The sequence below is a fragment of the Nilaparvata lugens genome, chromosome 4 (assembly GCF_014356525.2).
Source record: "Nilaparvata lugens isolate BPH chromosome 4, ASM1435652v1, whole genome shotgun sequence".
NCBI lineage: Eukaryota > Metazoa > Arthropoda > Insecta > Hemiptera > Delphacidae > Nilaparvata > Nilaparvata lugens.
In genome coordinates this window covers 78975258-78995362 of record NC_052507.1, presented here as the reverse complement: position 1 = coordinate 78995362, position 20105 = coordinate 78975258, and positions in this window count along the sequence as shown.

Below are 20105 nucleotides of genomic sequence, written 5' to 3'. Positions count from 1 at the left end.
TTTGTTTGATTTAAACTATTTTTGAAGAGGAAGCTATTAACCTAAATTTCAATTACTGTTGGTTAATTCCAAACCAACTGATGTTCACAGTATATTATTATGAGCTCTATCAGTATTTTTTGGTTATAGATTTTATTTGTTCTTTGTTTCTAATGAAAGGCTTTCATGATTATTTAGGAAACACCGATCATGTAATTTATTCTTTTAAATTACACCATAAATGTGATTTATGTAAGAGAACTGACTAAACTAACAACAATACTCGAAATACCTTATTATGAAGTAATTCAATCAACTTGTGAATTATGTAGGCCTATTATGGAATACTATGTACTCATCGCTTTGTGTATAGGGCGTAACCCTTATTACAAATAAATTCTATTCTTTTATATCAAGAGATTGAAGTAGGTAATGCCTACTTATGTTTTAAAGTAATTGAGCTATATAACCTAAAGTAGGTTGTTTTTATTATGTAACTGAAGTTAAGTTAATTGGTTTTATCCTAGTTTATTTTTATTCTAACAGCGGTGTAAGTACGGGAACATCAAGTATGGGATCAACGTACGAATCTATCATTTCATGGGTTCATGAACGTGTGTCTTTAAGCCGCTGAGACGCCTCTGAATCGATGGCCGTCCTAGAAGCTTGGGGTACGCTGTCTCCTGTCCATCTGGACGTGTAGAGCTCGATCACCGAGCCTAGATTCAATTTGAAGAAACAGCTATGAGGTAACAACTTTTTCCAAATTAAACGAACGTCCCAGGAACTCCGGATGTGACAAAATGGGTTTTAGTGACGACAGACTTTCAATCAATTAAGACGTGCGGAATTAGACTTTTGTTAAATCATAATTTTGAGATATTATTGGGGATAGATAGCTTATTAATTTTATTAATTTGGTTTGAGTAATAGATTTTCGGTTGTATCTTTACATTGAAAAGTGAGGCCATATTTTCTCTGTAAGGATCCAGCTGGGAATTTCAGTTTTCCTTAAATTTATAAATAATTATAATCTTCTAAACTACTAAAAGTTGAATGAGTACTTGAATTTTTTAAAGGTCCCTTATTGATTAAATTTAATGTTTTAAAATAATTCTCATCTTAAAGTTGTAAAGGATCAAATGAAGTTTCAAGGACCCTAACCTTTCCTAAATTTGTTTTGATGACATATATTTTTGAATAGTTTTTTTTAAGGTAGTATACCATGATGTGATACTTGAGGAATGTTTGTCCTTGCAGCTTTCATGATATAAAGATACAGAATAGTTATTATGGGTGATCATTAATATTTGATAATGTTTTGATAGTGTTTTAAAGTTTCCAAGTGTGTTCTAAATTTAATGTTCTAAGAATTTTATGAATTTTATGTGGATCTTTTCTTAACATATGTATGGTTATTTATGATTAACTTCTGAGACATATCTATGATAATTTTCAATAATTGCTCTTTTGAAATTAGAGTCCTTCAAGCTTTTATGATTCAATCTAAAACGTTTTCAAATGTAGAGCATACGGAGTAGGTTATTACCGTATTACCTATTTCAGAGATAACCTAACTTTAGTAATTTTGTTTTCGGTTTTCATAATGTAACTTCCTTTTGTTTTTATTAATTGTTGAATTTAACTGTAAGAGGTGACAATATAATTGATACCTTCTCTCTATTTCGTTGTCTCTCTTGTCATTTCTGGTTTCCCGTTCTCTAGCACTGGGTATGTTTATCAAGCATCCCTTTTCTTAAGTTATATTGTGTGTGCTTCTAAATTCTAAATTCAAAATTAACTTTCTAAATTCAAAGCACGGCACAGTAGGAGGATAGATGCTTCACATACTAGAACCAGAGAAAGTACTTTAAGGATACCCAATCATCGAACTACTATTTTCACAAAATCCTTCTTAGTCAGTGCCTGTCGTGCATGGAATACACTTCCTGTTTCTATCAGGTCTATCGAGAGCCGAGCGAGCTTCAACCTGACTTTAAAAAAACATATTTTGGAACAAATGACTGAAACTGTCCGGCCCTAGAACGATCACATGACAACCATCCCTCACCCATTCCACCAATATAAACCTTTAAACCATGTTATAGAACGAATTGTATAAACTCATGTTATTTCAATTATCCACTGCATACTGCTGTATATTACTGAAATTTGATAACCTGATCTACTTTCAGCCTACTTCATTTTATTAATCAATTATTTGATCTTATCTACCTATATAATTATTTACTTTATCAATTTTCTGTTTTTTTTTCTCTTCAATATTCATATTGATTAAAACTTTTACAATATTTCCATTAATAAATATATCCTTAGTTTGAATAACGAAATTAACGTTTTGGTAGAGAGTTAGTGGGGAGGATATTTTTAATATTCTTCCCAAAGAATGGACATTGATATGTCCAAAGCTCCGCCAATTTATGTAGATGCATAACAATATGATTATTATCTATAGTTATTATATTACAAATTGCTCTTTCATATCATATACAGTTCAATAGTTATTTTCCTAGTCTATATTATGTAAATTCATCTATAATTTTGCTGTATTGTAAGCTATTGTATATAAGTGTATAAGCCAGTATATATTGTAATCTACATAAATAAAGTACTCAATCAATCAATCAATCTCTCTCTATCGTGTGTTAATGGAAAGATATTCTATATCCTTTATAGAGAATCGACAATTATTTGTTGAAACACCGCCGATTTATGAAGTTACATCACATTATTATATTATCGTTATTCTAATTGCATTCAATCTTTATTTTCATTGATTGATTATTTATACTCTGTAAAATTCGTTGAATAACAACTAGCATTATCGTCATTTAATGTAAATTAGTGTATAAGCCAGTAAATTTTGTAACATACATAAATAAAAAAATCCAATCTAATCTAATTTCTTCCTTAATCTTTCCTCTCTCTCTTCCTCTCTCACACTCACTCGCACTCTCTCTCTCCCTCTATTTTTCATATCATATACAGTTCAATAACTATTTTCTTAGTCTATGAATTCATCTATAATTTTGCTGTATTGTAAGCTATTGTATATAAGTGTATAAGCCAGTATATATTGTAATCTACATAAAGTACTCAATCAATCAATCAATCAATCAATCTATCTCTTACACAGACTCTCCCTCAATCTTACCGCTATCTTGTCCTCTTACTCACTCTATCTCTCTCTATCTCTTACTTAGACTTTCCTCTCTCTATCTCTTACTCAGACTCTCCCTCAATCTTCCCTCTCTCTCGTCCTCTTTCACACACTCTCTATCACTCTCTCTCTTTCACTCTCTCTCTCTCTTTCTCTCTCTCTTACTGAGACTTTCCCTCAATCTTCTCTCCCTCGTTCCCTTCCTCTCTCTCTCTCTCTCTCTCTCCCTTTTTTTTCTTTATCACAATTTAGAATGCCCAAGCGACTATTTGTGTCACAGTTTTTAATGAATGATTGTTACGGTATCGCAACATAGGGGAATAGAATTCAACCGACTGACCCTTCAGCACCCTATCACGCCCTCATCTCACGACCTCGACAGTTTCCAGTCTGGTTTGTTTGAATGACACTCATTAACATTTCAACGACGACACAACGAGACTAAATTTCTGAATTGTCAATGTCCTGATTTGTATCTAGCAACGGAAACACTGTTTGAACATCCTATTTCGGACTTCCATAATGTTATCTAAATTTGGGAGAGATATAGTACAAGGAGGATCCTTAGGGCCGATTTCCGAACTCAAGATTTATCTGAGTTCTAGACTTTTAACAGCTGGAGTCAGAAAATTGGCTTTCCGAAACGGGGCGTAGTCGTGGTCCATATTTAAATTAAGAGGCATGTCTAGGAAGGCTGTTCAAAAAGTGTAGTACTAGGTAAATTTAACTGATGAGATGGGGAACGGGGTCAAAAAGCATGCTGGCTCAAAAACATCGGTCTTCATAGCTCTACTCTCTCTCAATCGATGCGCTCTCTCACACATCAGTCTTCTCTTTCTAGAGAAAGAAGTTCATTACTTCAGTAGCACCTCTATCACAATTGACACGCGCACTCACTCTCACATCAATCTTCTATTCCTAGAAAAGTCCATTATTATTATTATTATTATACACTGCATTGTCTACTCATTCTGCGGCTGCTCTAACATGACTGATCTGCTTTTGAGTAGCCTGGCTATTATAGATGGTATTCTATTGCTTCAACAGTGTCATCAAAGAACACTTCATTTGACTAATTCTTCTAAATCGACATACAAGTTCATTAATATATGAGTGCACTATCTATATAATAAAAGCGGAATGGCACTCAATGACTGACTTACTCACTCACTCGCAGAACTAAAAATCTACCAGACCAAAAACGTTCAAATTTGGTAGGTATGTTCAGTTGGCCCTTTAGAGGCGCACTAAGAAATCTTTTGGCGATATTTAACTCTAAGGGTGGTTTTTAAGGGTTTAAAGTCCGTCTTTTAGCATGTATATTCTTCTTATTCCAATATCTTAGAATTATAATTGAAATGTCCATACCATACCATATGAACTATAATCTAGAGAGATCACAGTTGTTCTGTTCCTCTTCGAAACAGTTGTTCTGGTAATTAAATTAAATTTTTTTTCAGATTGGCATTGAGTTGAGTTGACTTTGTTAGGTTGGCACCAAGTTGAAGATTGAAATGCATTTATCAAGGACCTCCTAAATACCAATTTATCCAGTACCTCCTAAATACCTATTTAGGATTTATACCTATATATACCTATATAGGATAAATACCTATTTAGGAGGTCCTGATTTATCGAGGAAAAATTGATTGGGTACTGCTACTTCAATCAGAGCTATTCCTGGGAATATTATATTATACTAGCCGTCAGGCTTGCTTCGCTCCCCTGGACCCCCGACTGGATTTTCCAAGAATGAGATCAGCAGGCTCGTTTCGCTCGCCTGCATTTTTCATTTGTGCATTTTTATCATATGTTAGGACGATCCAGTCAGGGGTACAGACTAAATGTCTGGCTAAACGGATATGGCGAGCAAAGCGAGCCTGACGACTAGTATTATATAGATACCTACAGTAAGTGCTGAAGGCTGTTAATAAAATGGTTTATGCATAGACAAATAAAAATCATGATTCTTCATTCTTGAGATTTAAATATATTTATTTTGATTCTAGATAGGAATTAATTTTTCCAGTAATAATATTGTTTGGAGTACAGGATCAAATATTTCAATGTATTTATGTATATTATCAGGGAAAATCACAAACAAAAAATGATTCCAATAATATAATGAATCAAATTGAGTTGAGCTGTTTTTGGAAAGTGTGCAAGGTGTGTGAATGTGAGAGTGAATGGTTGCTAGTCTTTTCTTTCTCTTTTCTTTTTCTTTCTCCTTTTATTCATGCATTTAAAATTAGTTGAAGTGATATTCATTCCTGCTTGCAAACGTGGAGTATTGTATACTTCCAGCAGGTAGTATTTTTATTCCGATTCACAAATTACCGTATATCTAATAAAACATACCAGTATTTATTTTATTAATCTTCCATTGATTATTTTTTATCTTACTGAGCTGAGTGTTTTGTTTTTCTTATTGATTCTGAATGTGAATATTGTGAGTTTGAATAAATAAAATTTGAATTTGAATAAAATTTGAATTTGAATTTTGAATTTTGAAATTGGTTTTTATTATCCATGATAACATGAAACAGCTGTTATATAGCTAAGGTGAACGTTATATTTTCGAGCTCAAAATTTAAGTGGTTTTATTCTTTATTTTGTGAATTTAAAGTTTTTTTTCATGTTTTTACAAAAAATTTACTATCAATCTATCAAAATTTAAAATTGTTTGTTTTATTCTAATCTATACTCTCAGATTGTGATTGGTGTAGAAAATTGAAATGGACATAACCTATGTATAATATTTGCACAATTGAAACTGAATTAGTAAATTGAAAAAGTTTTGGGCAATAACCTGTTTTTTCTTTCCCGATCATTATATTGTTCGTGGTAATCTAATAAATAAATAAATAATTAACAGGGCACAACAATTCAAATCATACAACAACGCTAAATATTATAACGCTACAATGATTCATAAGCATAGTTTTATTCAGAAGCAAAGTACTTGTGACTGTATTAGCACGATTCAGAACTGGGCTAATATACGGTAGCAAATATTACGAGAAGTACCTAATTCCTGATTCACCAAAACAAGTGCAGATCACCATGTACAACGGCCTGTAAACAACTGAACAATGGACAGTTGATAACTGTCTATTTTTCTATTTTATAAACAGTCGAATTCATTTCTGGTCAACTATGAATTTAATAGAATCTACCGCGCAGGCGCCAGGAGGCGCCTAAACCCAAAAAAAGTTATGATTCATATAAGCATAATTTTATTCAGAAGCAAAGTATTTGTGATTCTGCACGATTCAGAAAACATTCCAAACAAGAAGATCGTCAGTCGTTACAATATTGACCCTATTGGAAACCCCCCCTCACTACAATGACAAGGACGCAGTCTGCGCAATCTCCCCCCCCACAACGTTACCACTCCTGGACAATGACAATGTACAGTGTCATACTGTACATTAGTTTTTGCATTTCACCTTTCTTCCAATTGTACCCTATTACCACTTCAAAGAAAGTAAATGTAAATAAAAAAAAAGTGAACAGAGAATTGGCTTATCTTGGAAATCTTGCAGTATACTAAAAGTATTTTTTTATTGCAGAAATTTTTGTTGAAGCATGAACTATCATTCATTCATATTATCCAATAACTTACTTTTTTCGAGAATTTAGGAATGATTGGTTGTTTTCTAATTACAGTATAAGAAAAAAACATGTAAAACTTGATCTCTCCAAAACTAAATTTTTCCCGGTAGTTTCATGTAAAGTTCTTGGGTTGAATTTGAATTGCCATGCATGGCCAACATGGATAATAAAGAATTCGATGAGAGAAGAATGAACCATGTCTCCAAAATAGCTGTACAAATAGAATATAGTACAGATTTTATGTGATATTGAAATGAAATGGGAATAAATAATAATATGGATGTCAAACTACTGTATAAGCATATAGAATAATAGAGCATAGTTATATGAATATAGTATATAACATAAAACACAATAGCGCAGACAAGAAGACAGGCAATATTATCTCATTGAACAAAAACAATCAATTGCTTCGACAACTGAAAACCAGTTTTCCGGTTCTCCGGTGTGAGTGCGTGTACTCACAATCATAGATGTTGGGACTGTGTTAGTGAGTTCGACCACACTTTTTCGAAAGGCTAGTAGGGAATTGAAGCTTTCTCGATTCAGAGTTCTTTGCAGGTACTTCGTTCTAGCGTGTTTCGGACGCTATTTCCAACGATAATCATGAAAATAGTACCAAATTGTTCAGAAAGATTTGGACATCTGGCGCCGTACCGCCAAATTTTGATATCACTTATCAATTTTTTCCTATTGAACGTCAAACTTTGCCAAATTTTCTCCAAGTTCATCGAATTTCAAAGTCATTTTATAGTTGGAAAATTGGAATTTGGCGGTACGGCGCCAGATGTCCAAATCTTTCTGAACAATTTGGTACCATTTTCATGATTATCGGTTGGAAAATAGCGTCCGAAACACGCTAGAACGAAGTGCCTGTTTCAGCCCTTTTTCCGAATTATAACATTGCTCTTAAATTTCGAAAATTGAACACAAAATAAAATGAACAGAGAATAGTGTAAAGTTTCAGCTATTTTGAATTATTTAGTAATGTTTCTCTTGTCAAGGAAAAACATTTCCAATACATTATAGAAATGTGAAAATGAAGATTATTATTCAAACTACGATCACTCCCCGTTTCGGAAAGCCAATATTTTGACTCCAGCTGTTTAAAGTCTAGAACTCAGCTAAATCCTGAGCTCGGAAACCGGCCCAAAGTATATCTCTCCCAACGCTGTTTCTATGATGAGTAAAGAAAGTCAATACTACTATACATATTGAATGTACTAGTAGGTCTGTGAACAGTAGATCACACGCAGTATTCTAATCCACAAGTACCTTATGTCACCTATTTTAAATGCTAACAAACTCAGTTCACGTTTGTATTTGTATTCCATAACTATTATATTACTTGCAGGTAACCCGTGCTTCGCAAGGGTCTTTCTTAAAACTTGACGTAATGAAATCTAGAAGAATTCAAAATAGGCCTACAGTACAGTGAGTCAGTCATTCTATCAGGGCTCTAATAATTTTAAAATATTAATTAAATAAAAATGGAAGAATATAATTTCTTTATGTACAACACCTTCATTGAAAGACATATTAACTGCATGCGTTTTCTTATTGCCGATAGAGCATTGATGAAACTGTAGACGTTTATTTAGCATTTGTCTCAAAAATTGTTCTAATAATCCATGCCACGTGTAGGCCTAAACATTGCATCAGGAAAACGAAGTTTCAAAACTATGTTTTTCAGGTAGAAAGCAATATAGAAACAGATGTTCCTTTTTTAATTTCGACCATATGATTTGGTGATTTTTTAATGAAATCGAATGTGTGTGTGAATTTCATTAATGAAATTTTAACATTAATTCTGAAAAATCTAGAAGGAAAATTAAAATTTGGGCTTCCAGGTGCACGAGATTGATATTTTTAGAATCTATGTGCAAAAGTTGGAGATCTAAATCATTCCCGTTTTTCCGGCATACAATCCACAAGTCGACATGTTTTGATGCAAACAAACGAACACACGAACACACGAACAAACACAACCCTACTCTCTTTTATTATATAGATAATACATCCAGTTCCATGATAATCTTCCCATCTGATGAAAATTATTTTTTTACAATCAAAAATATTACAATTTCTTCAGTATTATACAGTTCATTTGATTATTCTCAATCACCTATTGAATTAGATTTTTTCAATTGTGAGAATAGTGATACTGATGGGCACGCATAATAATACCATGACTTCAAAACAAAATATTGAAACCAAAGACCTTAAGGATGCATACGTCTTTAAGGTCTTCGATTGAAACTATCGACCTTATAGGAATACAGAAATGTAAGTGTTTGATGCTTAAAGGAACGTTTAATTTTCTGGTTTATTAATTATATTAGGAGCGTTACATTCTAGATACCACTGCGTTACGCATGACGGCAATGGGGACCGCGACTTTTACTCATTTTTCATTGGTAATTTCTCATTTTCAATTTCTCAATGATTAATTAACAATTTCTCAATGATTAATTAACAATTTCTAAAATTTCAATTGACAATTTCTCATTTTTTATGGTGTGTGAAAGTCATAACGCTGTTAATCAAACAGTGATCCAATTAAGACTGACTTGGTGGAATGAGTGACAGTGCAATGACGAACTATCATGACTGTTTTAGAAAGTACGCTCCAGGAAAACGTAGAAGAAATTGAAACTAGTCTAGTGATGTCCAGAGTACCAGTACGTGAATCAGATTTTGATTGAAATCGCAACAGTTGAGAACTAATCCGTTACCGTCAATAATGACAAACTTGGTATACTGAGGTCCACTTTATAATGACAGTAGCTTTGATTGACATCAGTGTAGCTATCCTTGTTGAACAAATTCTATTCTATTCAGCAAAGGATAACTTATTTTATTTTTCACATTTAACGATACACACACATCATATACATGATTAGAAGAGGATCAACTAACAGGCCTAGCCCAAAACTGCTCCCTTTCCAAATTTTGATAGTAGTAAGCCAATGTCTAAAAGGTAGGTTATGTTGCTTCACTTTGAATCAATTTCGAGTCCAGAAATATTCAAACCAAAATTTAGAATTTAATTAGATTGAAAACCGAAAAGAATAAAAATATTGCACCAAACTGTAATTCAAAACTTTAAAACATTGAATTATTTCGAAATTTAAAAACTAGAAAACAAAACGAAACTTACTCTAAAAATCACAGTTCTATCTGAACAAAGCAAACAGAGCTTTTCTAGCTCTGCAATGTTGCCAGATCGTTTTTCAACACTGTAGAAATACAATCATCATTATCATCATCATCATCATCATCATCATCATCATCATCATCATCATCATCATCATATTCTTCTTAAAAGGATTAGGTTCTATTGGCCTGCACTGGCATCAAATTTTTTCTTGGTCTTCCTATGCCTCGCTGACCTTCGAGTTTGTACTCCCATGTTTTGAAATTTAATCAATAATTGACAAAATTTTAATCTTAATTATGAATATTTATCATTATATCATTAAAATAATTTTTCTTGACGAATGAAGTATAATTGATCGTTTTTAACAGGAATGAACAGTTGATATTACATCAGCTATACCGATAACATCCATCCTCTATAGAAGGCAGTGGTAAGGCAGAGAATTGGCAACGCGGTTCTCCTATCTTTCTCCACTGCCATTACAAAGTAGACCTCACTAGAGAGAGAGAAAGAGAGTGAGAAAGAGATTTATTGATTGATTATTTGCCTTTAATTGGGCGGAGTTAGGACTCCTGGTTCTCTCTGCCACACAACCCTTAAGAGAGTGAGTGTAAGTGAGAGAGAGTTAATAATTAATTGATTATTTGTCATTAAAAGGGCGGAGTTAGGACTCCTGGTTCTCTCTGCCACACAACCTTTAAGAGAGTGAGTGTAAGTGAGAGAGAGATTAATTGATTGATTTTTTGCCATTAATAGGGCGGAGTTAGGACTCCTGGTCCCCTCTGCCACACAACCATTAAGAGAGTGAGTGTAAGTGAGAGAGAGATTAATTGATTGATTTTTTGCCATTAATAGGGCGGAGTTAGGACTCCTGGTCCCCTCTGCCACACAACCCTTAAGAGAGTGAGTGTAAGTGAGAGAGAGATTAATTGATTGATTTTTTGCCATTAATAGGGCGGAGTTAGGACTCCTGGTTCTCTCTGCCACACAACCCTTAAGAGAGTGAGTGTAAGTGAGAGAGAGATTAATTGATTGATTATTTTCCTTTAATAGGGCGGAGTTAGGACTCCTGGTCCTCTCTGCCACACAACCCTAAACAGAGTGAGTGAGTGAGAGTGAGTGAGAAAGTGAGAGAGGAATGTTATCTTCTGTGCAACGGGATAAGATGAGACGGTGCTCGAGCCCGGAGCGTCTCACTTTCCCAGAACGATGGCGTTGTCTCTAGAGTTCTAGCCGAGAATAACTTGGCTGGGAAGATAACTGTCTGTCGTCCGAGCTGACAACCGCAAGTCTTGTTTGATTTAAGTTTGGCGACCGAGCAAGTCAGGCGAAACTGCCCGGCTCCAGAACAAGCGGAGCTAATCCTGTACAACAGAGGTTGCAGATCTAGTCGGCACTGGAGAAGCGACTTATTCATTGGGCCGTGGCATCCTATCACAAGTTCCACTGATAAGCGACAACTTGCACTTCCTCTCCAAGATGCAACGCAAATTAATTGATGTCTCAGAAGCCGCGCTAACAAACGTCCTTGTATATTCGAATATACAAGGAATATTCGAGTAGATTTAGATTTTTTTACAGAATTAACACTTCCTCTGAAAGATGCATCGCAAATTTATTGATGTTTCAGAAACCGGGCTAACAAACGTCCTTGTATATTCGAGTAGATTTGGACTGTTTTTACAGAATTAACACTTTCTCTGAAAGATGCATCGCAAATTAATTGATGTTTCAGAAGCCGCGCTAACAAACGTCCTTGTATATTCGAATATACAAGGAATATTCGAGTAGATTTGGACTGTTTTGACAGAATTAACACTTCCTCTGAAAGATGCATCACAAATTTATTGATGTTTCAGAAGCCGCGCTAACAACGTCCTTGTATATTCGAATATACAAGGAATATTCGAGTAGATTTAGATTTTTTTACAGAATTAACACTTTCTCTGAAAGATGCATCGCAAATTTATTGATGTCTCAGAAGCCGCGCTAACAAACGTCCTTGTATATTCGAATATACAAGGAATATTCGAGTAGATTTAGATTTTTTTACAGAATTAACACTTCCTCTGAAAGATGCATCACAAATTTATTGATGTTTCAGAAGCCGCGCTAACAAACGTCCTTGTATATTCGAATATACAAGGAATATTCGAGTAGATTTGGACTTTTTTACAGAATTAATACTATCTCTGAAAGATGCATCGCAAATTAATTGATGTTTCAGAAGCCGCGCTAACAAACGTCCTTGTATATTCGAGTAGATTTGGACTTTTTTACAGAATTAACACTTTCTCTGAAAGATGCATCACAAATTTATTGATGTCTCAGAAACCGCGGTGACAAATTTAATATCCTTGTACGTTCAAGTAGTTCTGGGCTTATTTCCACAGAATTACTTGAAGCAGAGGCAAAATGAATAATGAAATATTATATTATTGTCTCTACTTCAAGTTTTGTGAGTTTCTTTCCAATTTATTCAGAGCATTACTACGCCATTTTGTAACATTTGTATGAACCGCTAATAGGGAGGGGCATGTCTAAGCCAATGGCAGACGTTCACCTTGAAAGGTCACGGCATCCTCAAATAGCATTGTTCGGCCGTTTCTATAAGTACTTCTGCTATTGACTCTTTAGTTTCTGTTCACCAAAGATTGATGAGAACCGCTCATCATTGATAATATTTCATTGAGTAATAGTGTAGATAATCCAAATATAGATCATCCTTTGATTTGAATAAATGATTTCCATTTGATTTCATTCGAATCTCTTTTTTTAGTAGCTGTGTACTTAATTCAAAAATCGATGAATATAAACTAGCAAAATTCCAAGTTCATTACAGTGCATAAGTAGGAAATACTAACTGTACAGGGCGTAGAATGTTGGGTGAACAGTTTATGTGAGGAGCTGGAATTAGCGAAGCCTAGGCTTGAAAATGGAGGCTGGACTGTAGATGAAGGTGTAATCTATTTTCCATCTCAGTATGATATAAACAAACACATTAAAAAGTGAATTCGTATGGTTTTTGTTGGTGGGGAGTCCCTTGCGGGAAGGTCCCACCGCCTGAATTTAAAATTTAAGCCGTCAATGGGCCTTACGACTGTCATACTTCAGCCGGGACCGACAATTAACGTGTCCATCCAATAACACGGGAGTGATGCGGTTAAAATTGAAAATATTATTGAACATTACAAATAATTTCGGGGACCGAGCTTCGCTCTGGAGTACAAAAGCATAAAAAAATTATTACGAAAGAAGAAATTATAATAACATTCATACAGATGTGTTCTATCTAATCACAGTAAATCGAGATTAATTCCCAGAGGAATGCAAAAATTTCCCTCACAAAGGCCCAGTTGCACAAAAGCCGGTTGAATTTTAATCCTGATTAACTTCACGTGAACCAAATCAGAGAAGACCATTTCAAAACTATGGATCTACTGGAATTAATCAGGATTGAAAATAACCCGAGTGAATGAATGAATGATTGAATGATTACAAAAGTTCAACAGCTGAGTCATAATTTTGACACAGTCCCACACACATGAACTCACTCACTCACTTCCATCACCAACAGATGACGAAAAAATTATTATCAGATGTTTTTCCAAGGATGAATAATAATTATCCTTTTAATGTCCTTCAGCGAGTTTTCCCAGGGATGAGACCTAGTGCAATCGAATCTTTATATTGTAAACCTACTATGTTCTGAATTTCGTGAGAATCGTTAAAGCCGTTTTCGAGATCTGGTGCAATACAAACATCTAAACATCCAAACATCTAAACATATAAACAGAAGTTGCTCGTTTAATAGTATAGGATAATAATATAATATAAACCATTACAAACACATTGAATCATTCCAATATTTTTCCAGTAAGACTTGAAAATATCAAATAATGATTTGTAATTAACAGCAATAATTATTATCCTTTCATAGGTTATTGTATTTGTTTGCTCCATTCAATAAATAAATAATTATCTAGCAGCAGGTTAGCCGAGACGACTAAGGCGTTGCACCCTTCAGTCTACAAGCTCAATATGGTGGTGAGTTCGGATCCTGCCGGTGGACATGGACATTATTTCAATCGTCTTATTAAATCACTCACACATTTCCATCTCCCACGCATCCTTGCACAAGCTGAAAGCTCATGTGGGCATCATCCTCAATGATAAATTCCATTAATTTAATTTCTGATTTCAGTTACTCGGAGAAGCTTCTATGAAGGATTTGACGGGATTCTACTACTATTTCTGTTGCTACAATTAATCATATCTGTACCGTAATATTCTAGACGGGGAGCATTGAAGTACGAACCTTTTCAGGTAACTTAAGTAGCTTTGGAAACGAATCAGCTCAGAAAAAGATGAAAGGTGATATAAGGTGGAAAGACTCCACGAGAGATGCATTGGAATGGATTACCACTGCCTAGCAATCAGCGAGCGAAAGCATCTCGTCGACAAAAGATAGATGGTTAATTTAATAAGGGCCATAGCAACGAGCTCCTCTAATTTTATCGGCGGCAGAAATTCTTACGACGAATCTCTGGTGCATTGAGAGGGGGATAATTGAAGAGACAGCAGTAACGAGATTATATAGGGACCGGATGGGGAAATAAGAGACATGGCTGTGCTGATAACAACTCCGACAATACAGAGTACTGAGCTGTATAACAGGAGGGGATAGGATGTGTCCCCTTTGCTGTCAGAGCAATGAAGGGCTTCATCATATCTTTCCCACACTCTCTCCATCTCTCTCATCCACTTTCAACTCTCAATCACTTCATTTCTCTCCGGGCTATGCTCGTTTGAAACTCCTGACTTTCACGGTCATCTGGGCTGGAGGAAGCTCTAGAGTTACACTTCACTAGATACACTCAAGACCAGAACTTCAGTTACATTGATACAGGAGGTAACCAGAGGAGGATAACGATAGAGAAAAGGAATTGAGGAGGATATGAAAAAGAGGGAGACAGTTGATAGAAGTAAATATAGATGAGGATATATATATAAAGAGGAGGATAACGATAGAGAAAAGGAATCAATGAGGATATGAAAGAGAGGGAGACAGTTGATAGAAATAAATATAGATGAGGATATATATATATATATATATATATATAATATATATATATATAAAGAGGAGGATAACGATAGAGAAAAGGAATTAAGGAGGATATGAAAGAGAGGGAGATAGTTAATAGAAATATGATAGATATAAATATAGATGATAGATGGTAGAAGGTATTGGAGGAGAGTAAGAACAGAGAGGAGAAATTGAGAAGATTATAAGAAAGAGGGGGACAGTTGATAGATTATAGATATAGATAAATGTGAGAAAGAAGCTATGATATTCTGTGGTACTGGTACCAGCAGAGTCTATGTTTCTTGAATGGCTCCAAGCTGAATGGATGCAGAGTTGACCCCTATCATCTATCGACTTCAAGTAAGAAGAGATTAATTTTCTTCATTGGTTTTATACTTTTATCACGTAATTTGTGTTCTATCGCTGAAATTGGGGTTTATTGAGAGATATTTGCATGATTGATCAGTTTCATCATCTATTGACAGTCGCTGAGCGTCTTATCAGTCTGTAACTCAAATTCAAATTCAAATCAAATCACATCTTTGTTCAGTCATGATTCTCAACCTTGAATGAGGTTTTGAATGCTTGGACAAGGATAAGTAATACATAGTTTAACAAGTACATACTTACATTATCTAGGTGTGCTTAAAGTTTTGGTTGAATTTCAATGCTTGTTTGAAGAATATTGAACTTGTCATTATTTCATGAGTCATTCAGGTCACATATCCACATCAAATAATGTCTTATTTAGCAGCGAATTTATTGAAAATACCTTTCTTTTATATATAAATCAAGATATTATCTGAACTTTTGAGTTTGGAGATCAATTACGACACTATAGAAATTCCATTCCAATTTTTCGTTCAAATAGAGCATCTTTGTCAGATATGTTGTATAGCTCTTTGCCTACAGTCAATACTCTCATATAGTTTACTCTCTGTCAATAACAATAATAATTCGTATGAATGAAGTCAATGCAGACAGTCTATATCTAAATCTTACTGCAGGACAATAATTCAGCTTCAAGTACAGCTTTGTTTGAACTTTCACGTTTGTGGGAACGTTAACGTTTAACGCTTCTCATAACCATATTCGGAATACTGGGGCGTGTCTAGCCTCGGCCAATGACGGTAGCGCTCAACGTTCATTGGTCAACAACTGATGACCAAATCGTAGTGCTTCACTTACACTTTACATTCTGGTGCTCAATGCTTAAGCTTCCAGTTTACTAGAGATTCATGATGGTGTGACAACGGAAACTAGTTTCTTAATTTGTTTCAATAAATGAGTGGTTTTGACAATAATAAGTATTTTTAAATTGCATCCACCACATCCCCTACACAACATAGAAAGTCCTAATATTACTGTTATTATTTCAAATATTCAATGAAAGCTTTATAAATAGAATTGAGTAATATTTTTCCAGCAGTTGGCCATTGCAACTCCTGATAAAATCTTCTATCTTCAAGTCCTGAATATCTGATTTCGACTTACAGAGTGATGTGATTTCAAGATTGAGTTAGTGATGTATAATTGATTCATTTTCACATTAAAAATATTAAAAATCTGGTGTGGTACACTCACACAAGTTTCCTTGCTCATATTTGAAACTACGATCAGACTTCTGTATAATATGTTTATATATAATTGTTTTCAGAGTACTTTTTCCTTTGTGTAAACTGTGAAATTCGATGATTTTTTTAGTCGTCATTTTTTTAAAGTCGTCGAAACAGCTGTTCTACAGATGAAATAACTCGACTTTGTGTTCTTTTTATGAACTGCGCTACCTACCTACCTCATGCACGAGAAGGAGGTTACTAAGTTTATTTCTGAAGGATGGGGTGGACCCTCCATTAGTTTCCCAGAAAGAAGACTCATGCCAGTTGATAGAACTGACAAATAACTATACAGGGTATGAATTTGAACAAAATCGGTGAAGTTATTTTTGAGAAAATCGTGGAAAACATGGTTTTTTGGTAATTATCCGTCATTTTTCTCAAGAATATTACGGAGCTCCTGCAATTTTCCCAGAAATGAGACTCGTGTCAGTTGATAAATAGCTATCCATGGTATAAATTTGGAGAAAATCGTTATACCCGTTTTCGAGAAAACCAAGAATAACATGGCTTTTTAGTCATTATCCGCCATTTTTCTCAAGAATATTACGGAGCTCCTGAAATTTTCCCAGAAATGAGACTCATTTCAGTTGATAGGGCTTATAAATAGCTATCCATGGTATAAATTTGAAAAAATTCGTTAGAGCCGTTTTCGAGAAAACCGTGAAAAACATGGATTTTTAGTAATTATCCGCCATTTTGAATTCAATTTTATTGAATTTCTTATTGTCAGATCCTCATGGTATAAGGACCTTAAGTTTAAAATTTCAACTCAATCGGTTAATTAGGAATGGAGTTATCGTGTTCACAGACATACACACACACACACCACACACACACACACACACCACACACACACACACACAACACACACACACCACACACACACACACACACACACACCACACACACACACCACACACCACACACACACACACAACACACACACACACAAACAGACCAACACCCAAAAATCATGTTTTTGAACTCAGGGGACCTTGAAACGTATAGAAAACTTGAAATTAGGGTACCTACCTTAATTTTTTTTTGGAAAGCAATACTTTCCTTACCTATGGTAATAGGGCAAGGAAAGTAAAAATAATAGAATCTTACACAATTTCTCAAACAAAGAACAATCAGTTTTCCCAGATAAATCTAGTTCAATAATTTCGTCTCTATGAACAACTTTAACAATAAAAATCAGCCAATGGAAGAGCTGAGATTACTCCTTCACCCACACGTGTTCTCTCCGTTAGTCATATTGGACTTATTTATTACCGGGACCGGACACACCGGACTAGGATGGGAGTACGGAAGTGGGTACGATGGGAGTGCGGAAGTGAGGACGGAGCATAGGGCAGATCGTATTACATAGCTGGTCGACATTTCCGAGTTCCCCTCCAGCACACTGTAGTCTGCAGTTTCCCCTAAGGAATTGAGCGGTGAAACGAGGGTTGATGCGAAATTGAAGTTGTTGATTTCCTTGAGGCGTGTAATCAATTTAAAGGCCACGAGTGCCATGTGATATGGGCTGTTGCAGGCGGAGCTTGTTCATTCAAATGATTTCATTGCAATTGAATGTCTGTCTGACATCTTTAAAGGATTTTGTTCTCAAGTGTCAGTTGGAGAGGATGATTTTATCTCTGTCACTCGCACTGTATAGTCATGATTTCATTATTATGAACTGTGAGTGCTAGTTCTAGTTTCACAAAAGCTGGTTGAATGTTACACGTGATTGATTCCAGGATTTTATTTCAGAGAAGCCTTATTTTCGAATAAGCCTTCTCTTCTTGAATTAGTCAGCTGAGCTTCAGTGTTTACAAGTTTGTGTTTCTTCAATGGTTCCAATTTTTTTCAAATAACTCGATAGTATTAGTTTTAAGTGGTAATTAAGTGGAATATTACTTATCAATTTATTAATTCAAGTCATCTTAATTCAAAATTTATATTTTTCATGTTTATTTTGGACTAAAATTTTATATAAATTGTACACGTGGAATTCTAACCTTACCTTGGACTTTGTCACCTATAAATTTGGAAGAAAAATAGCACAAGGACTTCCTTATTATTTTATCTTCTATATAATGTTATTGCATTAGTGTCATTTGCATTGTAAATGAATAAAATGAATGATTGGTAAATGGGAGATTTACATTATGAATTCAGCACCTGACTAACATTTGTTTGCTATATTTGTATTATGGAATGTACAAGAAACAGATAAATATCACATGATATACACCGGGATGACTTGCATCTCAGCTATCTACTATAGAAGGCGGTGGAAAAAGAGAATTAGCAACCATGTCGTCCTTTTATTTCCACTGACTTCATAACGTGAATTAATCACTCATTTATTTATCAACACAATGATCTATAATAATAGTTATAGTGCAGGAACAAACATCATCTGTTTAATCTAATAGAATATTTATAACGATGGCAAAAAATTGTACGTCCAAAAAACAATGTGTATGTAACTAGCCTAACATACCCATGACCTTTTGGACTTCACTACAAATTTGAGAAAGGAATACTACAAGCTAAGCTTGGTTTCACTCTTTCAAATTATAATAAAGCTCGGTTGCACAACAGCCGGTTAAATTTCAACCGTGATTAATTCTACGAGAACCAATCAGAGAAACCGTCTTTTCAAAAACGCCTTCTCTGATTGGTTCTCGTGCAATTAATCACGGTTAAAATTTAACCGGCTGTTGTGCAACCGGGCTTTATTATAATTTGAAAGAGGAAAACTAAGCTTAGCTTGTAGTATTCCTTTTTCAAATTAGTAGTGGAGTCCAAAAGGTCATGGGTATGTTAGGCTAGTTGCATACACATCGTTTTTTGGACGTACGATTTTTTGCCGTCCTTATGAATTCTGATTAAACTGATGAAGGTTGTCAAGTTCCGTTCAATCCAAGGTACCTAGAATACATTTATGTATTACATTGGTTTTTACTCTCCTTGCCATAGGTAAGGAAAGTATTGTTTTCCGAAAAAAATTAAGGTACCCAAATTTCTAAATTTCTATACGTTTCAAGGTCCCCTGAGTCCAAAAAAGTGGTTTTTGGGTATTGGTCTGTATATGTGTGTGTGTGTGTTTATGAGTGTATGTGCGTCTGTGTACACGATATCTCATCTCCCAATTAACGGAATGACTTGAAATTTGGAACTTAAGGTCTTTTCACTTTAAGGATCCGACACGAACAATTTCGATCAAATGCAATTCAAGATGGCGGCTAAAATGGAAAAAAGGTTGTCAAAAACAGGGTTTTTCGCGATTTTCTCGAAAACGGCTCCAACGATTTCGATCAAATTCATACCTAAAAAGTTCATTGATAAGCTCTATCGACTGCCACAAGTCTCACATCTGTAAAAATTTCAGGAGCACCGCCCCATCTATGCAAAGTTTGATTTTAGATTCCCAATTATGAGTCTTCAGATACAATAAAAACTGAAAAATTCAAG